Below are 21,835 nucleotides of genomic sequence, written 5' to 3'. Positions count from 1 at the left end.
AATGTTCCTTTGGGGATTTGGCTTATTTCAAACATGTTGGAGCTAATAGTATGACCTAGTAAACCGTAATACAACTGAAATAGCACAACCTAGCTAGTCCCCAGAAACTGGCTGGTTTGTTTTTGCATGCATGAGTTATGTGTGTTTTGTCCCTGTTGTGTTGTTTATGAATTCTTGTTCTTCATTCATATAGTATGGAAATAAATAAATTCATATCAGTCTTGTTAAGAAGTTGTAATATAATTGCACTATTCTATTGTTAACCTAGATCCAGAGATGCAAATATGCCTTCTTATTTACTCCTTAAAATAGCACAATGTTATCCAACCAGAATTGTACTGGCATAGAATTTATACAAAGCAAACTGAACAAAGTATTTTGTACTTTTTTCTTTTCTTACAGATGAAAGAAACAGTACAGTACTCAGCTGTACGGAAGGCAAGTAGCAGTGGCAGGAACCAAGGACTCAGGCGAGTTTGAGAATAATGTAATTGTAATTCAAACAATGCAACTACTAGGTCAGTAATTCAATTTGTTCTTTTATTTATTTTTTTTCTATGGTGAATGACTTTCCAAGGAGTTTCAAAGACATCTCAGATGAAGACACAATTACAAATTGTGCTTCGTTGTGAAGAAACTCAGTTTCACAGATCTTTCGATCAAATCAACTAAACAGTTAGTCGATAAAATCACATGAGTGTTAGTCGAATAGGAATTTATTTTGTTGATGACAGTGCTAACATTTACACACATTGTTAGATACACACCTCATCTCATCATTTCTATATCTTATATATAGAAATATATCTATAGCAGAGAACCATGGCAGAGTATGGTGAGAGATGAAGCTAGTCTGTGTGCAAAGATTACTTTCACATAAAAAAGTGTTGATGTCTCTACTTTTGCTATAAATAGGAGCACACATAGGCATCAGTGGAGAGTTGCTGGATCTGTCTATCCTCAAGGTACCAAGGACTTCACCCCCGTTTCTGCACCACGAGTATCGCCTGCGCGGGGCCACTAGTGGAATCTGCTCTCGGTAAAGTTCAAGCTGGCAGTCCCTCGTTATATCCACAACCCATGAAGGCCAGAAGTCACACTGCTAAAATAATTGAAGCTGGCTGGATTGATCATCCTCTGCAGACCGCACAACCAAACTCCTGGTCAGCTTTGGATAACAGAATGTTGTAAGCCCACGTAAGAAAGTGGAATGCCTTGAGGTGATGCAGAGATTAATTTACCTGGATTTTTTTTGATTGTCCACCTCTCACTATAACAGTGACTTTCAGAAAAACTTGTACACTTACCAAACCGACTTCTTTCTCCTCATCTTTAGTGCCTTACAGACCCAAATGTCAACTAGGAGGGCGCAGCGATGACCCGTAACACTTCAGACAGTGGAGTTCTGGTCCCCAAATTTGAGTCACCGCACTCTGACAAAGAGATGACAGCGATTTAGTCGGTGGCTGGTCCCTATCACCTTCAGATTGTTGTTCCACAAACTGGATGTACAGATGCTGGAATACCGACAGTTAATAGAACTGTTTTCTACACAAAGCATGAACAGAGAACATGTTCTGTGTCATAGTACCGTTGTAGTAAAATGTCCTAAACGTCCAGCATATAATGTACTACATTTACATGCACAGATAACAAGTACAAAAGATGATACCAAAAGGGCAGTTTGTGACCCCTCCACTTTTTACAGTCTGAAAACTAATGTTATATTGCAAACAAAAAACAGAACCACGTGGGAACAATGCCCTCTCAATCTCCACGACCCTTTCAAACTCCCCCTCCACCCTTGTGCTGCCATTCAAACAGCCAGCCACTCAGCAGAAACGTTATGTTAGCATGTTAAAACTTCCCCAAACTACAGAAGACGGAAGAAATAAGACATTTTGTAGAATATGAATGCCAGTTCTCTCTTTACACACAATCTATATTAAGTTAGCTAACATAACGTTACCAATATTCATAGTGAGATCATGTTGGAATATCAATCACTTCTTAAACCTGAAGAAGGCTAGGTGTAGAAAATGGCATTGTTAAATTATTAACATAATTAATTAGTTATTTTTTATTTTAAACAAGCACAGTCAGCCCACCACTGTGCCTCTTCACTAAACACATTTGTGAACATTCTTAATCCATGCATATATATTATGTTCACCATTAGTTTTAATATACAGCACATGATGCTCCTATTCCTGTCATTGCCTCACATTACCAACTGCTTAAATACTGTAGCATTGCTCTGGTTAGAAGAACTATCTTATAGGCGGAATATGATAGTAGAGGCATATACAGGTTTACTCAGTGATTTAATAATTAGTTGTTTGTATATTGATATTGTCTACAGTGGCTAAGTAACCCCTGTTTGGTCTGTAATCCATTTCATTGTAGCATTTCTGTAATAACTCTGGATCATATTAAATGACACCCCATGTTGGTAGACATAAATAATAAGTGAAGATACTCATGCTGTGCTTAAATTACATATTGGTGAGGTCTGAGTTTGTGCCAATGCCAAAGATTAAACAACAAACAAAAAATACCTGTCACGATTAGGCTTTGTCTTCTGTGCTCCGTGTTTGTGTGTGTCTTTGTATCTCTTTGTGTCTGTGTGTAGCTCCACACCCTCCTCAATCTACCTGTCAGCCAGTCCCTCATCAGTCTAACTCCCATCACCTGCCTCTGAGCACTAATCAAGCACTCCTTCCTCATCAGCTCTATCACTCTCACCTGCTCACTCTGCTGCACTTACTATTTAGACCCCAGTCTCATACACACTCACTGCCAGGTCATTGTTGTGTCAACTTGCCTGTTTGGTTCCTGCTCCTGGTTTCCCAGTCTGCCTGACCTGCTGGCGATGTTGCCAACTCCTCAGTAAGGAAAGTAGCTATTGGCTGTCCTAAAAGTTGCTAGAAGTTGCTAAATGATGTTGTTGCTTAATTTGCATAATTGTAAAAAAAACTACAAATGTACTTTCTTCTGTTGATTATTTTTTTATTTTGCCATTGAAATAGGCCATCACTTATGGACCCTATTGTTAATCACCGTGATAACGGAGGCATTGTCAGTCCGTATACCCAGGAGTTTCTCTTTTTAAAAAAATATTCACCGTTACATCCCGTAAGCCATGGTGGTATCAGCTGTGCGCATGCGCGATTCATTTGCAGTCTAATACTGAGAGCGTCCCCTCTCTGCTCTGACTGCAGCTGGGACTGCTGCGTGAGCGCTTTAGGGCGGCTCACGGTAATACCCGCTGCTCATTCACGACCGTAACTGTAGAACGGTACGTGCTTTCAAGTCAGAGTCAAAACACCAGAAAAGGCTTCAACAACACCAGAAAAAGTTGCTAGACTTATCGCAAGTAGCTTTTGACCAAAAAAAACTCGCCAAGAGGGTTCGGGAAGTCGCCAAGTTGGCAACACTGCCTGCTGGATTTCCACCCTTGTCGCTCATCTTGTCCTTGGTTTCCCTGCTGTTTCCATGTAAGATTCCTGTTGTGTTCTTGGTTCAGACCTGTTTCACTCTGCATCTGGTCATGTCTGCATTTGAGTCCTCCACCACACTCCATGACAATACCAAAACAAATTCTCTTCTCTTCTCTTCTCTTCTCTTCTCTGTGTCTGTGTGTCTGTGTGTCTGTGTGTGTGTGTGTGTGTGTGTCCACTTCGCCAATTATTGTAGTCAGATCGCAGACCCCAATGTCACAGAAATAGGTCATTTAGTTTAACCTAAAGATGTAATAATACAAGCTTAATTGTATTGAAATGATTGATTATAAAATAAATGGGAAAAGAAGTTATCGATGCCCTTTTTTCATTCACCAAGGTTGGTTTGAATGTGAGCAAATATAAATTATTGCAACGCAGAATTCTAATTTATTTTGTGTTTCATTGAATAGAGGGTTGCAGGTGGACTGGTGTTTACATGGTCCATGGGATGTATGGAAGAGTCTTCATGTTTGTAGAAATATTATTTATATTTTATTTTTATTTTTTTTAAATCTACTTTCCGTCTTCTTCCTCTGTCTTTTAATGTATTGCAAAGTCAACTTTAAGGTACAGAGCTCATTCGTTCTTAGTTCTCAGAGAAAATGCACATGGTGATGACGAGCAGCAGACTGGATGGAGACGAGGCATTGTGATGAGAGGTGGACCTGAAGAACACTGGAAACCACAGGGATGCTCATCAGAAGCAGCTTAGCCTCCTCCAAGATGAGATTGATGCTGGACGAACCAAATTAAACACCAATAAAGCAAAGAATTCTCTTGATACTTTGATTATTGTTGCAGATTTCTTCCATGATTTTAGCCTTTTTTTTTTTTTATTGATGGTTTAAATGTGTCAAAACCACTTGACAACCTGGACATGCATGTTTTTATTTTTTGGGTATTTTATTTAATTATCTGTTGCCAAAATTAAATGCAATTCAAGTTTGACTCATTACACAAGGCACATTGTGATAACATGATAGGATTATCAATGTATGATCCATTATACCTCACTATGTTTGGCATTCTATCTTTAATATAAACTGACGCAAAAAGTCTGTTTCTAAAAGGTGGTTGAACTAGGATCTGATCCAGACTGCTGAATGAACAAAGGGACATGAAGGGCATAGAACTGGTAACTGTCAAATCTAGTAGTAGTAGTAGTTTAATAGAAGTTTAAGTTGTAGTGGTTGTCAAAGTATTAGTAATTGTTGTGGTAGTAAACGCAGTCAAACTGCAGTATATCATAAATGTCAGTATGCCATGAACAATAAAGTCATAAAAATGAGTAAATTGTCATAGTACGCCATACAAATGTCAGTTTAGTATGCCATTTAAATATTCTACAGTATGTCATAAAAATGTAATTAAGTCATAATGGTATGCCATAACAAAATACTAAAGTAAGTTATAAAAACGGCATAGAATGAAAAAGAATTGTTTCAGTATAATACCCTATAAGAATGGCATAAAAAATATCCTATATGCCATCAAATTGTCAGAAAAATTGACATTTAAAACATAGGTACCAAAATGTATTTAAAAAAATTCTTAGTATGGCATGTCATAGTATAGGATGCCATTCAAATATGATTAAGTGTGCCATGCAATTGGCTATACAGCCATAGAAATGGCAATAAAAAAAATGGTAAGTCATACAAAAGTCATGGTAGGGTATAGTAGAAAAATATGAATATAGGATGAAAAACATTAATGGATGTCATCACAGTTTAATGAGTCAGAAACATTTTTCATAAACTTATGACATTTTAATGATATCCTTAATGACCTACCTTATTATTTTTCATGGCAAACAATACTGTGTTTTTATGATTTAATATGTTTTATGGAATTTTATACTCCCCTTTCTATTACATACAGCGTGATTTTGTTCATGGCAAACTTTCCTCGTTAGGGTAATTATTTTTTTTTTAACAAGGCATTCAAATGATTTATTGCTGATAAAATTAGTTGTCTTTGAACACAATGTTTGGCAGATGTTTGTGTTGCTAATACTTAGATCTACAGATCACGGCAACCATAGAAAATCAAAAATGTTAGCCTACAGTATCCTAAAGATTAATCATTAAAAACTCAAAAAAGATGAAAATATACACAAGTTACTTTCTGTGTTCTGTAACTGTAACTGGTAGATTAAACATGCAGTTTAAGGAAGCGTTAATGTTTATGAGGTAATCCACAACCGAAAACAATATTTTGACAAGGAATAGTCTGTTAGACATCGTTGCCGGGGTGCGTCTCTAAAATTCTGGTGAACTGGTGATAAGTAGTGTGAAATTATCCCCCACTTGCCCCAAATTATTGGATCGTTACATTTGAACAGTTGGGGGTCTCCACACCTCTGCTCCACTGGGAGCGTTTGACCTTTTAGTCAAAGCTGCGTTATATTTCAAGGGTAATCAAAGGGGAAGGCGCACACACTCAAAGAGACAGTGACAGACAGACATGAAATGAGGGCAAAGAGGATACACACACAAGCTCATGAAGCAATAGCACACACACACACAGATATTTGGACCTCTCACGAGCACTCAAACAAACGTCCTGCTGCATCCATCCACACAGTTATCCATCCCCTGCGCACGTAAAATCCCCAAAACACACCCGCCGATCCATCTCATCAACAAACCGCCACTCTCTTGGTCCCTCACGCACACACAGCATCCTCAAGATCTTCAGCTAACGAACGCCGGCAGCCATTATGAAATCCCCCTGCTTGTATTCTCTCCTTAAAGAGCTTCAATCAGCTAACGGGCCACTTTGAAGTGGCGACAGACTCGAATAATTAGAGAACACTGAAGAAGTGATGACAGGGAGAAACAAATAGAGAGGAGGTAAAAGGCAGGGAGATGGAGAAAGGAGTGGGGAAAGACAAAAAAACATGCAAAAAGTGAAAAGAAAAAAAGGGACAAGATGATGGAAGAGAAGAAGCACTCGAGGCAAGTGGGAAATGTGTTTTTGTCAACATGTTCCTGCTTTTTGGCCAATTTTGCCGCATGGGGAAGGTAAGACAGGAAGAAGAAAAATACTATAGATGAGAGGTGGAGATGAGTAGAAGAAGTGTGAATTATTTTGATTGTTTCTCATCCTGTATGTCACCTTTATTGCCTCTTGGGAAAGTAGAGAGAAAGGAAAAGCTCTGGAAAGAGAAGGGTGGATGTGTGCAGGAGAGGCAGAGGGAGAGAGGCAGGATGCTGCCAAAACAGATTCTGTTAAATGCACAGGGCAAGAAAATGCTTGTGGCAGACACAAACAAACAGCTGAATGCAGAAACAAATACTGCAACTTCCTGCAGACTCAGGCAGTGCTTGAAGTGGAGAAAATAAATAAGTGTCAGTGCTCCCCTTATTCACATGTTGGCATGTGTATCGGCCTGTATCAGCAATTATTATTACATTCTGAATCTACAGGGAATAAAATATACCAGGACATATTGGGTTTGGGGGTCCTCGCACAAGAAAATGTAAGTCAAAAGAAGTGAGAAGTGCGGTTGCGCAAGTTATGATACGCCAAAGAATACAATGTTGAAGTGCCGGTGTTCAACTCTATCAAAGTCTGTACAATAGTGTTGCCCTCCTTTTAAAATGATAACACCCCCCCTCGGTGGGTAGTCTTAAAGATAACACGGGTACCGCATACCGCCTCACTTAGAGCATGTGCTCATTTATCTCCTTTCCTTTGCTCTCCTTTCCTTTTCAAGTTTCTCCAGCTGGTGGACCTGCGTCTGGGCCCACGGCAGCGACTGGCGGCCCCTGCAGCTGGGCCCACGGCTGTGGGGCTTTTGGCTGGGCCCACGGCTGGCGGACCTGCGTCTGGGCCCAAGCCCGCGACAGGCGGCCCAAGGCTGGGTCCACGGCTGTAGAGCCTTTTGGGCCAACGGCTGGCATCCCTTAGGCTGGGCCTGATGGTGCAGTGGCAGATTGCGCTATTGCGGGGACGGCAGCTGGTGCCACTGGTTCTCAGTTTGAGGGTAACGACGTAGATAAGAGGGAGCCAGGCCAAACTGAGGACCAACAGGCTTCTGTGGATGCAGAGAACAACAACTCTGTCTGCAGGCGCTGAAGTACAACCCCAGCCACCGGAAAAAGGTTTAGGAAGAAGCTTCCACAAGTGTTGCAGGCAGAGATCACACTGTAACCACAAACAAATTACAGGGCATGTCTAATAGCCAGGTGGACATGGGCTATAACTATGAGTCAGATAAAGTGTGTGTGTGTATATATATGTGTGTATGTGTGTATATATATATATATATATATAGACACACACATATATATATATATATGTGTATGTCTATATATATATATATATATATATATATATATATATATATATATATATATATATATGAAACTGCCAATAGAAACACATCTCTATTCCTTAGAAGGTACAAACATTTCTGGATGGAACATTGAAAAAGTCTGTCAAAGTGAGTGATTACTTCAGCATCACTGGCAAGTTCATCAGATCTGTTGACGTACTGAAGAAACTGGTAGGTTTCGACCTTCTGGATGAAAGGAAGCATTTTCGCCTCAAAAAGCACATCACAAGTCTGCAGCACAACAAGGTAAAACTGTTAAAAAAACAAAGGTAAATGGTCATGTATCACATAGTGTATTTCTCTCTTTACTGTTCTCTGGTTGTTTCATCTTGTCTGTATCTGTTCTCTGACCTGACCATGCGAAGCCCTAAAATAGGGTCGTTGAACATCAATGGTGGGACAGAGAGGAAAAAAGGGCTTTAGTCCCCGAAGTCTCTACCTAAAGTGTTGTTGATGTGTTGTTTTTGCAAGAAACAATGGGTTGTGTGCCCTTAGCCATGGCACTGATATTAGTACAGGGGTGGCTGTTCAGTTTAGAACAACTGCAAATGAAACCATCTTGTCCTCTGCTGAGGGGGTGAATGTTCGGCTGCTGATTGTCAGGGCAGAAATATACAGCTCTGTGCTCTGCTTCGCCCCAAACCAGGGAACAGAGAGAGTAGATTTTTTTCACCATGTTAAAAAAATTTGCTCAGGAATTACCATCAGGATCAATTCATTCTTGGTGGTGATTTTTAACTGTACTCTAGACTTCTCCACAGTCATCTCAGAGCTGCAGCAGTATCATTACACACCTGGACCTGTTGGATGCATGGAGAGTCAAACATCCACAGTCCAGACAATACACATGGGTGAGGGTCTGCAACAACAGGGTGAGTGCTGCCAGATTAGACGAGATCTACATTTCACAAAGTCTCAGCTCCAGATTACTCTTAATATAAAAACCTTTCAGAAATTTGAAATATATTTGTTGAACAGTACACCCTTGGCCAAAAGTTTTGAGAATGACACAAATATTAATTTTCACAAAGTCTGCTGCCTCCGTTTTTATGATGTCAATTTGCATATACTCCAGACTGTTATGAAGAGTGATCAGATGAATTGTTAGTAAGATTGCACCTAAATCAACCATTTATCGGATCATCAAGAACTTCAAGGAGAGAAGTTCAATTGTTGTGAAGAAGGCTTCAGGGCGCCTAAGAAAGGCCATCAAGCACCAGGACTGTCTCCTAAAGTTGATTCAGCTTCAAGATTGGGGCACCACCAGTGCAGAGATTGCTCAGGAATGGCAGCAGGCAGGTGTGAGTGCATCTGCATGCACAGTGAGGCGAAGACTTTTGGAAGATGGCCAGGTGTCCAAAAGGGCAGCAAAGAAGCCACTTCTCTCCAGGAAAAACATCAGGGACAGACTGATATTCTGCAAAAGGTACAGGGATTGGACTGCTGAGGACTGAGGTAAAGTAATTTTCTCTGATGAATCCCCTTTCCGATTGTTTCGGGCATCCTGAAAAAAGCTTATCCGGAGAAGAAAAGTTGAGCGCTACCATCAGTCCTGTGTCATGCCAACAATAAAGCATCCTGAGACCATTCATGTTTGGGATTGCTTCTCAGCCAAGGGAGTTGGATCACTCACAATTTTGTCTAAGAACACAGCCATGAATAAAGAATGGCACCAAAACGTTTGGTGACGAACAATGCCTTTTCCAGCATGATGGAGCACCTTGCCATAAGGCAAAAGTGATAACTTAGTGGCTCAGGGAACAAAACATATACATTTTGGGTCCATGACCAGGAAACTCCCCAGACCGTAATCCCATTGAGAACTTGTGGTCAATCCTCAAGAGGCGGGTGGACAAACAAAAACCCACAAATTCTGACAAACTCCAAGCATTGATTATACAAGAATGGGCTGCCATCTCCGGGGAGCCATCACCTTAACGTGGTGGAGAGGTTTGAGTGCCCCCATGACCCTGAGGGCTATGTTGTCTGGAGCCTAGAGCTCCTGGTAGGGTTTCCCATGGCAAATTGGTCTCAGGCGAAGGGCCAGACTAAGAATGGTTCAAAAACCCCAATGAAAAACCAAAGAAGAGTTGAGGAGACCCTGCTCGGAGGAAGACCGTGGCCCACGTCTGGAGCCAGGCCCAGTCGGAGGGCCCGACAGCGAGCGCCTGGTGGCCGGGTTTGCCACGGAGCCCGGCCGGGCACAGCCCGAAGCAGCAACATGGCACCCCCCTCCTCTCCATCCTGTGGGCTCACCACCTGCGGGAGGAACCACTGGGGTCGGGTGCGCTGCCCCATGGGTGGCAGTGAAGGCCACGGACCTCGACGGACCAGACCCGGGCGGCAAAGGCTGGCTCTGGGGAGGTGGAACGTCACCTCTCTGTGGGGGAAGGAGCCGGAGCTTGTGCGGGAGGTGGAACGCTACCAGTTAGATCTGGTGGGGCTTACCTGTACGCACTGCATCGGTTCTGGAACCGTACTCCTAGATAGGGGTTGGACGCTTTTCTTCTCTGGAGTTGCTCAGGGTGTGAGGCGCCAGGCGGGTGTGGGGATACTCACAAATCCCCGACTGAGTGCCGCTGCATCGGAGTTTACCCCGGTGGACGAGAGGGTCGCCTCCCTACGCCTGCGGGTTATGGGGAAGAAAACTCGGACTGTTGTCTGTGCATATGCACCGCACAACAGTTCAGAGTATTCGGCCTTCTTGGAGACCCTGACTGGAGTCCTGTATGGGGCTCCAGTGGGGGACTCCATAGTTCTGCTGGGGGATTTCAACGCGCACGTGGGCAACGATGGGGATACCTGGAGAGGCGTGATTAGGAGGAACGGCCTCCCTGATCTAAATCCGAGAGGTCGTTTGTTGTTGGACTTCTGTGCTTGTCATGGATTGTCTATAACAAACACCATGTTTAAGGATGTTCATAAGTGTAGGTGGTACCAGAGCACCCTAGGCCAAAGGTCGATGATCGATTTTGTTATCGGATCTGAGGCCGTATGTTTTGGACACTCGGGTGAAGAGAGGGGCGGAGCTGTTAACTGATCACCATCTGGTTGTGAGTTGGGTCAGAGGGTGGGGGAAAACTCTGGACAGACCTGGTAAGCCCAAACGGGTAGTGCGGGCAAACTGGGAACGCTTTGTCACCAATCCTGTTTGTGGTATTCGTGGACAGGATATTGAGGCGTAGTCTTGGGGAGGAGTGTTTACAGTTTGGTGGGCTGAGGATTGCATCGCTGCTGTTTGCAGATGATGTGGTCCTGTTGTCTTCATCGGGCTGTGACCTCCAGCACTCACTGGATTGGTTCGCAGCCGAGTGTGAAGCGGTTGGGATGAGGATCAGCACCTCTAAATCTGAGGCCATGGTTCTCAGCAGAAAACCGGTGGATTGCCCACTCCGGGTAGGGAATGAGTCCTTACCCCAAGTGAAGGAGTAGAAGTACCTCGGGGTCTTGTTCGCGAGTGAGGGAACAATGGAACGTGAGATTGGCTGGAGAATCGGAGCAGCTGGGGCGGTATTGCAGTCGCTCTACCGCACCGTTGTGACGAAAAGAGAGCTGAGCCGCAAGGCAAAGCTCTCTATCTACCGGGCAATCTTCGTTCCTACCCTCACCTATGGTCATGTGGACTGGGTCATGACCGAAAGAATTAGATTGCAGGTACAAGCGGCCCGAAATAGGTTTCCTCAGGAGGGTGGCTGGCATCTCCCTTAGAGATAGGGTGAGAAGTTTGGTCATCTGTGAGGGACTCGGAGTAGAGCCACTGCTCTTTTGTGTGGAAAGGAGCCAGTAGAGGTGGTTCGGGCATCTGGTAAGGATGCCACCTGGGCGCCTCCCTAGGGAGGTGTTCCAGGCATTACCAGCTGGAAGAAGACCCCGAGGGAGGACCAGGACCAGGTGGAGGGACTATATCTCCAAACTGGCCTGGGAGCGCCTCAGGATCCCCCAGTCAGAGCTGGCTGATGTGGCCCCGCGACCCGATCCCGGATAAGCGGTTGAAGATGAGATGAGATGGGCTGCCATCATTCAGGATGTGGCTCAGAAGTTAATTGACAGCAAGCCAGGGCGAATTGCAGAGGTCTTGAAAAAGAAGGGTTGACACTGCATGTACTTTGCATAAACTTAATGTAATTGTCAATAAAAGCCTTTGACACTTATGAAGTGCTTATAATTATGCTTCAGTATACCATAGTAACATCGGACAAAAAGATCTAAAAACACTGAAGCAGTAAACTTTGGGAAAACCAATACTCGTGTCATTCTCAAAACGTTTGGCCAAGGCTGTACACCTTGCTGACTGAATCATATTTCTAACTGAAGGTCCACCATGTGCTCATTAAATGCTAACATTAGCTAAAAATGTCCACCCTGTCAGCAAGCTTTCCATGACAGGGTGGACATGGTTTGTGACAGGAAGGACATATTTTATATAGTTTATGCTACATGCTGATAATGTTAGACATATTACAACAGCTATTACACACATTTTATAACAGTACATGCTATACATAGGAGTGGACAATATGGACTTTTTTGGCGATATTGGTATCAGCAAGCCTAGTTTGATAAGGCAAGCCTAGATTACCTGGACCGCCAATTAAAGTGTGTAAGGGAACATTTTTAATTGTCTTTTTCAAGGAATGAGCTCAAAAGGAGCTGAGATAGCAAGGAGACATCTGGAACGTCGTGATGCTGACCCGGACAGACTAAGAAAGTACCTTGAGAAAGAGAGGGACAAATGGAATAAAGACAGACTGGAAAGAAGAATGGCGTCAATGAGCTCACTGAGAGAGAGAAGAGGGCAAAAAAAAAAAGAAATGGAGAGAGGCAAAAAGTCAAGCCAGAAACGGGGCCAGTGCTTTACAGTCAGAGACACCCGCTGCTGTAAAAGGCACTATGAGAATCCACCAAGCTATCAGTCTGACACCCGGCCAGATGAAATACAGAGACATGTCATGTCTGCATAAAAGGGAGGAAGGTGTTTGGACTGCCCCTGCTTCATCCTTCAAGAGGTCACTCCAGCTGATGTTCCTGTTTCATCTGATGAGTCTCCAGCATGTGGAAAGACACCAGCTAACCCTAGGAGACCAGAAATGATTGAGGTAAAGCACATTGAAGAGTGGTGCGTCATTAATTATGACAATGAAGCATACCCAGATGTCATCATGGATGCATAAGGGGACAGTGTGAAAGTTAAGTGTATGCACTGCAATGGGATAAACAAGTTTCATTGGCCAAGTCTCAGGGAGGACATCTGTTGGTACCATGACTGGCAGATACTTTGCCTAATACCAGAACCACAGGCTCTGAACATGCGCTCTGTAAAGATTGAAGCGTCTGCTTGGAAGTATGTAGAACAGCAACTGCAGAATTGAGCCATGTCTCTGCAGAAAGGGAGAGACTGTTTGGAGACGTGTTTTTTAATTCAACCGTTCTCCACTTAAAAACATTTTTCTTCTTGTTCTACAGTTGAATGTTTGACTTTTACTGTGCAGAATGTTGTACAGAGTTTAACACTAGAAGGCCACATTAATGGCTCATTTTGGGCATCTTTATTCAGTGGCCGCATTTAGGTAGAGTGGATCAAAACCAGTCTGTTCAACTGGTAATTTCTAGCTACATGGGTAAAGGACCTCTGACATTTTTTTGTACATCATTTCCTTTAGATTTACTGCATATATGAGGCCATTCAATGACATGTAACGTGTCCAACCTGTCATTTTATTGTCCACCCTGTCATTTTCATGTTATATGAAAATAAAAAAAAATATTTTCACAAGCTAGCAAAACCTTTTGTGTGAATCCTTTATAAACAAATGGAGGCTCAAATAGTATTGTTTGAAAGTTAAGTTTGACCAGATATCTTTGTTGTTGTTTAGAAAAGAAAGTGTAACTCTTGCAGATTTTATAGAGAAACAAATAGTTTGCCATAATTTCATTATTATCCAAATACTTTTTCCATTAACTAAAATATATTGTTGAGAAAGGGACTAACTAGCTTTCTGAAAATGAAAAATTGCAATGTATTTACTCTACTTTGAATTTGTCCATGACAGGGTGGACATATTTTGCTGTTTGCATGTACATTGTCTCCTTGCAGTTCATTTATAAAAAATGTTGGAGCTTGACCAACATGCATTTCTAACAGCATAACATTTACTTAATACAAAGAATATGAAGTTCAATTGAAAATCTCAGCTTTTTCTTTCGGAAATGGGGAAGTCTCAAAGGAGATATGAGGTGGTGATATTGACTCCTATCCTCTACAGGCAATGACATGTATTTTGACTTGCTATTCTTCAAGCCAAGGCTCCAAAGGCCTTTTTTGTCCGCTTATTTTTGAGACTGATAACAGACTAGCATATTCCCTTAAGGTCCAGTTGGTGCAGTTTCTCCTGGTGCATGTGACACATGGCTATATTATTCAGCCTTGTTTGACTTATCGGTGATCTGAACCATGTTCTCAGGGCACTGAAACTCCTCTCAGCCTCTGCGAGGAGGCAGGGACAACCAGCAGAAGCCTAACTAAAGCTTAAATCTGAGTGAACATCACCTCTGGAACCATTTCCCGAATAATGCTAGCAACATCTGAGCTTGTTTGATACGTGTAATTAGCCCGATACACATTTAACATCACAATTTCAAGCTGCTGCAGCTTGTGGAATCCAGTTTGATCAAACCTTCACAATGAATACCCACTATATCCAAGACATTGTAGAATTGGGCTCTGTACAAAGACTGGACTTTGTGATGGATATGGGCTGCAGCCTGACCGGAGTAATGCCTTGTAGGTTAACGGATGTGAGGCATCTAAATAAGTTGTAGGTCCAACTTTATTGCCATAGCAGTTGCTCTTGCGAACAAGACATCAAAGTGCTCCTCCTTTACCGGTCCTGTATGCTTGTTATGGTCTACAGCCTCCAACATGGCTGAAATGCTGTGTTTTATAAGCTGCAGGAAGGTACTCAGGCACTAGAAATCGTCCATCATGTTTGAGCCTTTACAAGACTGAGCACAGTGTTCCCTGGAGACCATTGTCCTTAGTTGAAGTGTCAGAAGATCTGCATGATTCCATTTCGTCAAGGGCTGTCAGCACGGACTCATACTGTCTCAACTGAGCGATTAGCAGGGTGCGACCAGTACACCTGGTGGGCAAGAGAGGTTTCAAAGAGGTGAAAACATGCTCTGATTTTGCAATTTGCTGGGAAAATCACCTTGAACTTGCGAGATTGATTAAAGAAGCCCCAAATTACGACTTCAATTCCATTGAATCTCTTACTAATGGAGAGGTTACACAGGTAGTCAGTGCAACTGATGACCACAGTGACTACATAGCCAGTGGATGTTATTTCATTTAAAATTGCTTGCACCCCCTGCAATTGTCAAGTCATGTTTGTGTCACCGTCATAGGTTGGTCCTCAAAGTTGGAACAGAGGAAGGCCTAGACAGATCATCACATCACATGTGATCTTGGCTATTTTTTGTCCTGTCGATGACACTGCGTAGAGTCCCAGGATGCATCTTCAAAGAGCAAACATAGTGAGTCCTGATATATCCTGGGTGCCATCAATATGAGTGTGAACTGGACCACTGGCTTCGATCTTACTTCCAACACAATTTCATCAACGATTGTATTGCCCATCAGCTTCCAAATTACGATTAGCAATTGAGTACTGGTAAAATCAAATGTACTTTTCATCCAGGTGGTCAGCTCTGCGTCGCTCTCTGCCTTGTTCTTTAGAAGCTGGCTGAAATCCCCCCTCTCAATGCCTTGGAAAGCCAGACCTGCAGTACACGATAATACTAGAATCGACAGTAATAACAATGGCAATTAGTTAAAATGAGGGCTGAGAGGATACATTGGTCTTTAGGGTTTTGAGGCCTCTTGCATTGTATTTTGTTTTCTTCACATATGCATTTTATTATCATTTTTTCATTATTTATTTAGATTTAAAATAGAAAATATATATAGTTTTCTAACAACATATTGGGGGGGGGTTAAGCATATGTGCCCCCCCCCCATGTATATTATACTTACAGCCTTGAAAGACATACAGTATATCGGGTCCACACGCAATAAAGGGATTGCATGTAAATGTGGACCGATGTGAGCTGAGATACAAGAGAAAAGAGAAAGACACAGTAGCAGATCTAGAAAAGCAGACCTCCACCCTGCACGTCTTATCAGCCAAGACAAATTGAGAAAAGAGATTTATCTTCACTGGTATTTTTATATATTTGAAACGCTCCACTGTTTTCATCCTCTAACAATATGAATTTTTGATATGAATCACCAACCACCCAACGGCACTGATGATTGGGGGTTGATGGATCTGGCCTGATGACATGTAAACATGGTGAAATGATCTTTTCATTTTGTCTTCTTTAAGGGGAGCTCAGAGGTCACAATCATATACAAAACAGAGGGCACAGAGCTGGAATGTTTATTGACTTCCTCAGCAGACTTGATTAGATTTTAAACTTCCTGTTTCATACCAACAATCCCTTTTTATTCTTTACTCTGTGATAGAGTGGAAGTCCAGTATGCCGCAGCGAGTGGCAGCAGGATCAAGAACGGGGTGGAAACTAGAGATGAGTTAATGTCTCATATATGCAGTTTATGTTAACTTCTCTCTTCTTTAGCTGTAAGGCTGAGTCATCTCATTCACATGCAGCAGATGTCTTACAAATGTCACGACCTGGCTCTAAAGCCATGACAAAAGAGAGGGAGACTGTTACTACCCGGTGCAAAGGCTGCAACATAAAGGAAGACAATACAAGTGTAAAAGTAATAAAACCACATTTATTTAAAGAACATAAACTAAACTAACAAATAATCAGCTGTGTCAGCCAAAGAAGAGAAGCAGCCAGCACCCTGTTCAGGTGCAGAGTCTTAAGCTGTGTCTCTATTCAGGGGCGGCATCCTTCGGAGGCTGCATTCGTAGACCGGTTACGTCACACGGCTGCGACTAGGCTGTCCCATTTCGCAAGTTTGTTGAAGACTCCTTCAAATGCAGCCGACGAATGCAGCCTTCAGGTCCCAGATTTGGAGGACACATCTGATGTATCCTTCGCGGCCCAGCATATCCCAAGATGCATTGCGTGCCGATGAAGATTTTATTTGAACCAACATGACGGCGATTGATGAGGAGCTGGAGAAGGCGCAGGATTCACTTTTAAATGTAAGTATTGGGTTTCAACTCACTAGAATGTCACCGATACGGACGTTAAAGCATAATAAGCGATCTTATAACATCACGTGTGTTAAAATTACCGGTTAAGTTTCGTGACATTCGTAGCTACAAGCTAACAAGCGTTAGCCGCTGCGCTATTACCAGCTCGTCTTCCTGCATCCGACCGTAGTTTGTAAAGTAACTTTTAATAACTTCACTTTCAAACCTCAAAGGTTCACTGATATCTTACTGAGATTGTGAAGATTTTACAGATGATTTATACTTCATATTATGTCCATAAACGGACCAACGTGAGCTCAGGTAGACAGGTTATCAACCTGCGATATCACTTTAAGTCCGGTAACGTTACAAATGTTGAGATTAATAACACGAATACACTTAATTTGAGTATTTTGCTAATTGTGTTCTTGTTTTGTTACAGGGAGGCAGGAGCTGAGGAGGAGAACGATGGACAAACATTCAGCAACCATGACTTTGAATTAAGCTATTAGTCCATTTGTAATATCTATTTGACCATCCTGTACTTAAGTTTACAGTTACATTAACTCTACTCCTGTACAAAGCCTTTACTAATAAGACAACCAGTAGATCCTTTTGATGTGTTATTGTTACTGTCACACAGATGACAGTTGTGATGTCACCTTTTTCTTTTAATTATTTAAATTGAAATAAGACATCCATGTAATTTCTGTGTGTATTTGTGTATATTCTGCTGTGTAAAATGTGTCAATCTTCTAGGTTTGCATCCTTGTGTTAACATTATTGATAACTGTTTAACTTTTCATAATTGTCTCAATGTGATTTGGACAATTTTGGAGAAAATGTGCCTGCAGCAGGGGGTGGTGATTTATATAAAAAAATATAATGTATATGCATGTGTTACTGCAAGTTAATAAACGTGTTTGCTGACATTTATTTTGCTGCTGTTGTTAATGTTAACTGTCTTGATTGATTTCCTCTGCCTTAGGATTGCAAAATGTATATATATTTCCTTCCTCGTGTTAGCTTTCTGTTACCATCTCTTATGTTAATTGGTTGGTTTTGACCCATGTCTTAAATCAGCTGTAAAATACACTAAAAACAATTATCTATCATCCAATTTGTTTCTCATCTTTTGGTTACCTTGTTAGGCTTCCTTATCCATGAAAATATTGGTTTTAATATTTTTGGTGTGGGCCTCTGGGCCTTTTCTTTGTCAGTATACCCCTCGATTTCAATGAAAAAATAAATAAAAGGTTCTTGTGTTACCTGACTATTACTGAGGGTATTAGAACACATCTCTTAAATAAATTGGTTTTATTTATTTTAATATTATTAACTATAGTAACATCTATGGTGTTACCGGTCAATTTCGACCCATATATATTTACTTCAAGAAAAAGGCTAAATAGTATTATTTTTTTCAGCAATAGAACTTTAATACAAACACAAAATGAAAAGCAGAACCAGTCATAACACAAAATATAGATTTGCAAAGTCAAACAAACAACAACCAATGAAGCAAATCAAACCAATAGAAATCAATTACTAGTTCCAAAACTAATACAAAATCAAAGTAAAAGTCTCTGTGTGCAAGAACTTGCATGTGTATGTGTGTGTGTGTTTAGATGCATGTGTGGCAAAAAGTGACACTTTTAGTGTGTTCTTTGCAGAGATATTTCTTGCAGTTGAAGCACAATACGTTTGTCTTTCTATCCTTACTGCTTGGGCAGACCTGACACCTCTTTCTTTTAGAATCAGATGGCCTGAATGGGGCTGTGGCTGTTCTGGTTGGTGTTGAGGCAGGGCTGGCTGAGGAGGATGCTGGTGCAGATGCTCTTTGTGTTGCTTATGGCGTGGACGGAGTGCTAGGTGAGGTCTGCAGCTGTCTGACCAAGGCTGCAGCGTCTGGGTCTCGGGGCACCCGTTCCCTTAGCTCAATGTGTGGCTTGACAAGGGAATTTCCCAGCTCCTCAAGAAACATTCTCCGCTTGCTTTTTTTGGTTGAGTTCCACCCTTAGTGGATGTGGGTCCACAACACAAATGCATTATATGCAGACACATCAAGGATGTTGTAAAACACAACCATTGGCCATCTCCTGGTCATTCGCTAGCAAGTGTAGGTGGCAGTCAGCTTGTCCAGATTGCCCACTCCTTTGTTTTTGATATAGTCTAGGATAATTGTGGGCTTTTTGTCACTTCCTGATGACACAGCTGCATCTTTTTGGAGAGAAGACATAAGTATTACATTCTGGTTTTTTTTTGGACAATATGAGACAACAGTGGTGGTGTCTGTAAAAGCAAACTTTGAGGAAAGTGGAGCCCTGTCCTTCACCTGCAAGATCTCAGCAGGCAGCTCAGGTTTATTTTTTCTTCACTGTGCCCACCATGGTAAGTTTCCTCCTGAGAAGTTCTTGTCCAAGGTCATAAGAAATTGTCACAAGTGATATTGTGACCCTGCAGTCCAGTAGTCATATCGAGGACCACACGTTTTCCTTGGTTTTTCTCAGGGATGCCACTCACAGCTTTGCCTGTGTAAATCTGTAGATTCCAGGCATAGCTGGTTTTTGCATCACAGGCTGCCCAGATTGTTATGCCGTACTTCCCTGGCTTACTGGGTATGTATTGTCGGAAGGGGTATTTTCCTCGGAAAGGGGCAAGACGTTCATCCACTGTCACCTCTGGCCCTGGGTTGAACATCAGTGGAAGGAGCTGCACCCGTCTGTCCCAGACATCCCTGATGGGGGCAAGCTTGTCAGATCTTGCTCTGGTATCTCTGTTGTCAAATCTGAGGACTCTTGATATCATTTGTAAGGTCTGAAGTGACATTGTTGCCCGGAAAATATTTCTGCCTGTCGATGCGTCCAAGAGACTATCAGTGGCCTCATTGCAGGATCTATATACTCCAGCAATAAGAACACCAATATAAGCAGCCAGGTATTCCTCATCAATGTCTTTCCACATGTCGCCATGGACTTTTTTTCCTTCAAGGTTTGTCATAGCAATGATGACTCTTTTTAGTGACAATGGCATAAATAGCTCAAAACATGTCTTGATGTCACTGACTCTCGTCACAGCAAACCTTGTGATTCCAGGGGTCATTTTGATGACATTTGCAGCAGCTGCCCTGCCATCATGAGGTACTGAGCTCCAACAGATCTTACCATTTTTGGACTTCAATCTTTCAGCGGGAGCAGCTTCACCACTGGTGACCTCCTTATCAGACTCATCAGGCGTGTCTGTGTCTTCTGGATGATACTCCACATTGTTTTCCTCCTCAGAAACCTGCTCATCTGTATCGCTATGCTGCTCTGTGTCCTCTCCCTCATTTTCACCAAAAACGTGATCCAGAACTTGTCTCACTGAAAATCTTCTTTTCATTTTTGCATGCTGCAAATTGGAGATGTGCACTCTGCAAGTCACCAACTCTATACTGAATTTATCTCACTTGTCTGGACATGCCGTCTTTGTTTTTTTTTGTTTTTGTGCAGGTATACTGGATAACAAGGCAAAATGAGAATCCCCTAAAGCTCACATGACTGGGAGAGGAGCTGGCTGTCAGTGTGTTTGCTGACAGTGGACTTATGATTTCAGTTTTCTTTATAATCTTATTTTTATAACTGGGTTGAAACCGACCCTAACAACACAAAGGTAAATACAAATACAAATATATATATATATATATATATATATATATATATATATATATATATTCAAATCATTCATTCAAATATGTGTGAATGAAAAAAAATAAAGTTATTGGTAAATACATTATTTTAATTACAAGTACTATAACTGATTGAAAATGTGTTATTTAACATAATAACAGATTTAATTAACTGATTATTAATTTAGAAAAACAATATTATGAAAAAGAACAATGAATGAATTGTTGAATATATGATTACAAAACTGATTGAAAACACTAATCTAAAACCTTAACAGTATATATATACATACTGCTGAGCAGGGATTCTGCGACGGGAGCAGCAAGGGGGGGGGGCTGGAACAGCTGGTGACGCAAACAGGAAGTCCTCTGTAGCGTAGGCCGTCTCATTTCGGAGACCGCACGGTCCAGCCTTCGTGGTCTTCAAAGGACACGGCCGACGTAGACCGCGAAGGCTGGGTCCTCCGAAGGATGCAGCCTCTGAATTGAGACACAGTTTTTATATCTGGCACTTCCAGCATGCTCAGGTGTGTCTCATTAGCTGACGGTGCCTGAAAGACGAAAACAAACCACAACCAGGACACAGACTCCTAGTAGAAAGGAGGGGGTTCAGGGTTTGACTGAAGGCAAATATTGAGTAATTCATTATAAATAAACTGGATTGCGATAAATCCCCAAAACAACTAAGGAGACGATGGGATGTGATAATAAGTAAGATCAGTGGTGTGGGTGGGTGTCTGCATGAGTGCCGAGTGTGGCGAGAGAAAGTGATGTTGCGTGAATGGGAACAAAAGAATAATGCCCAGAAGCAAAGAGCGATCCCGCTGCTAGAAAGGCGAAGCTTTATACGTGGAGAGCACCAGGCCCAGGTGCCTGCAACTAGGGCGATCGGCACCTCAAGGTACCTGCTGCAATAAATAAACACACACACACACACACACACACACAAGTAATCAAGCTAGGGGACCATCACACAAAGCATTGGGTTTTTAATGAAGCTCTGGCTATGTTTTAATTTTTTTAAGACCGAGTTGAGGCATTCTATGCTCTTCTATTGACTGAAACAATGCTACAGTTCTTAGGTAAACTGATTTGGGAAAATCCACTGGGGAAAGATTGAAATAATGAAATACATTACAATTTCAAGACTATTTCA

General features: G+C 42.0%; 1 pseudogene; it reads right to left on the bottom strand.

Moving 5' to 3' along the window:
• Positions 1 to 18,861: 18,861 nt before the first annotated feature.
• On the bottom strand, positions 18,862 to 20,393 carry LOC137875815 (piggyBac transposable element-derived protein 4-like; annotated as a pseudogene).
• Between the last annotated feature and the right edge of the window lie 1,442 nt (positions 20,394 to 21,835).

Source organism: Cebidichthys violaceus, unplaced genomic scaffold (genome assembly GCF_023349555.1).
Source record: "Cebidichthys violaceus isolate CVI_PGR_0920_01 unplaced genomic scaffold, fCebVio1.0.p SCAF_2, whole genome shotgun sequence".
Lineage (NCBI taxonomy): Eukaryota > Metazoa > Chordata > Actinopteri > Perciformes > Stichaeidae > Cebidichthys > Cebidichthys violaceus.
Note: the sequence above shows the minus strand (reverse complement) of the source record. Positions and strands in the feature narration are given on the sequence as shown.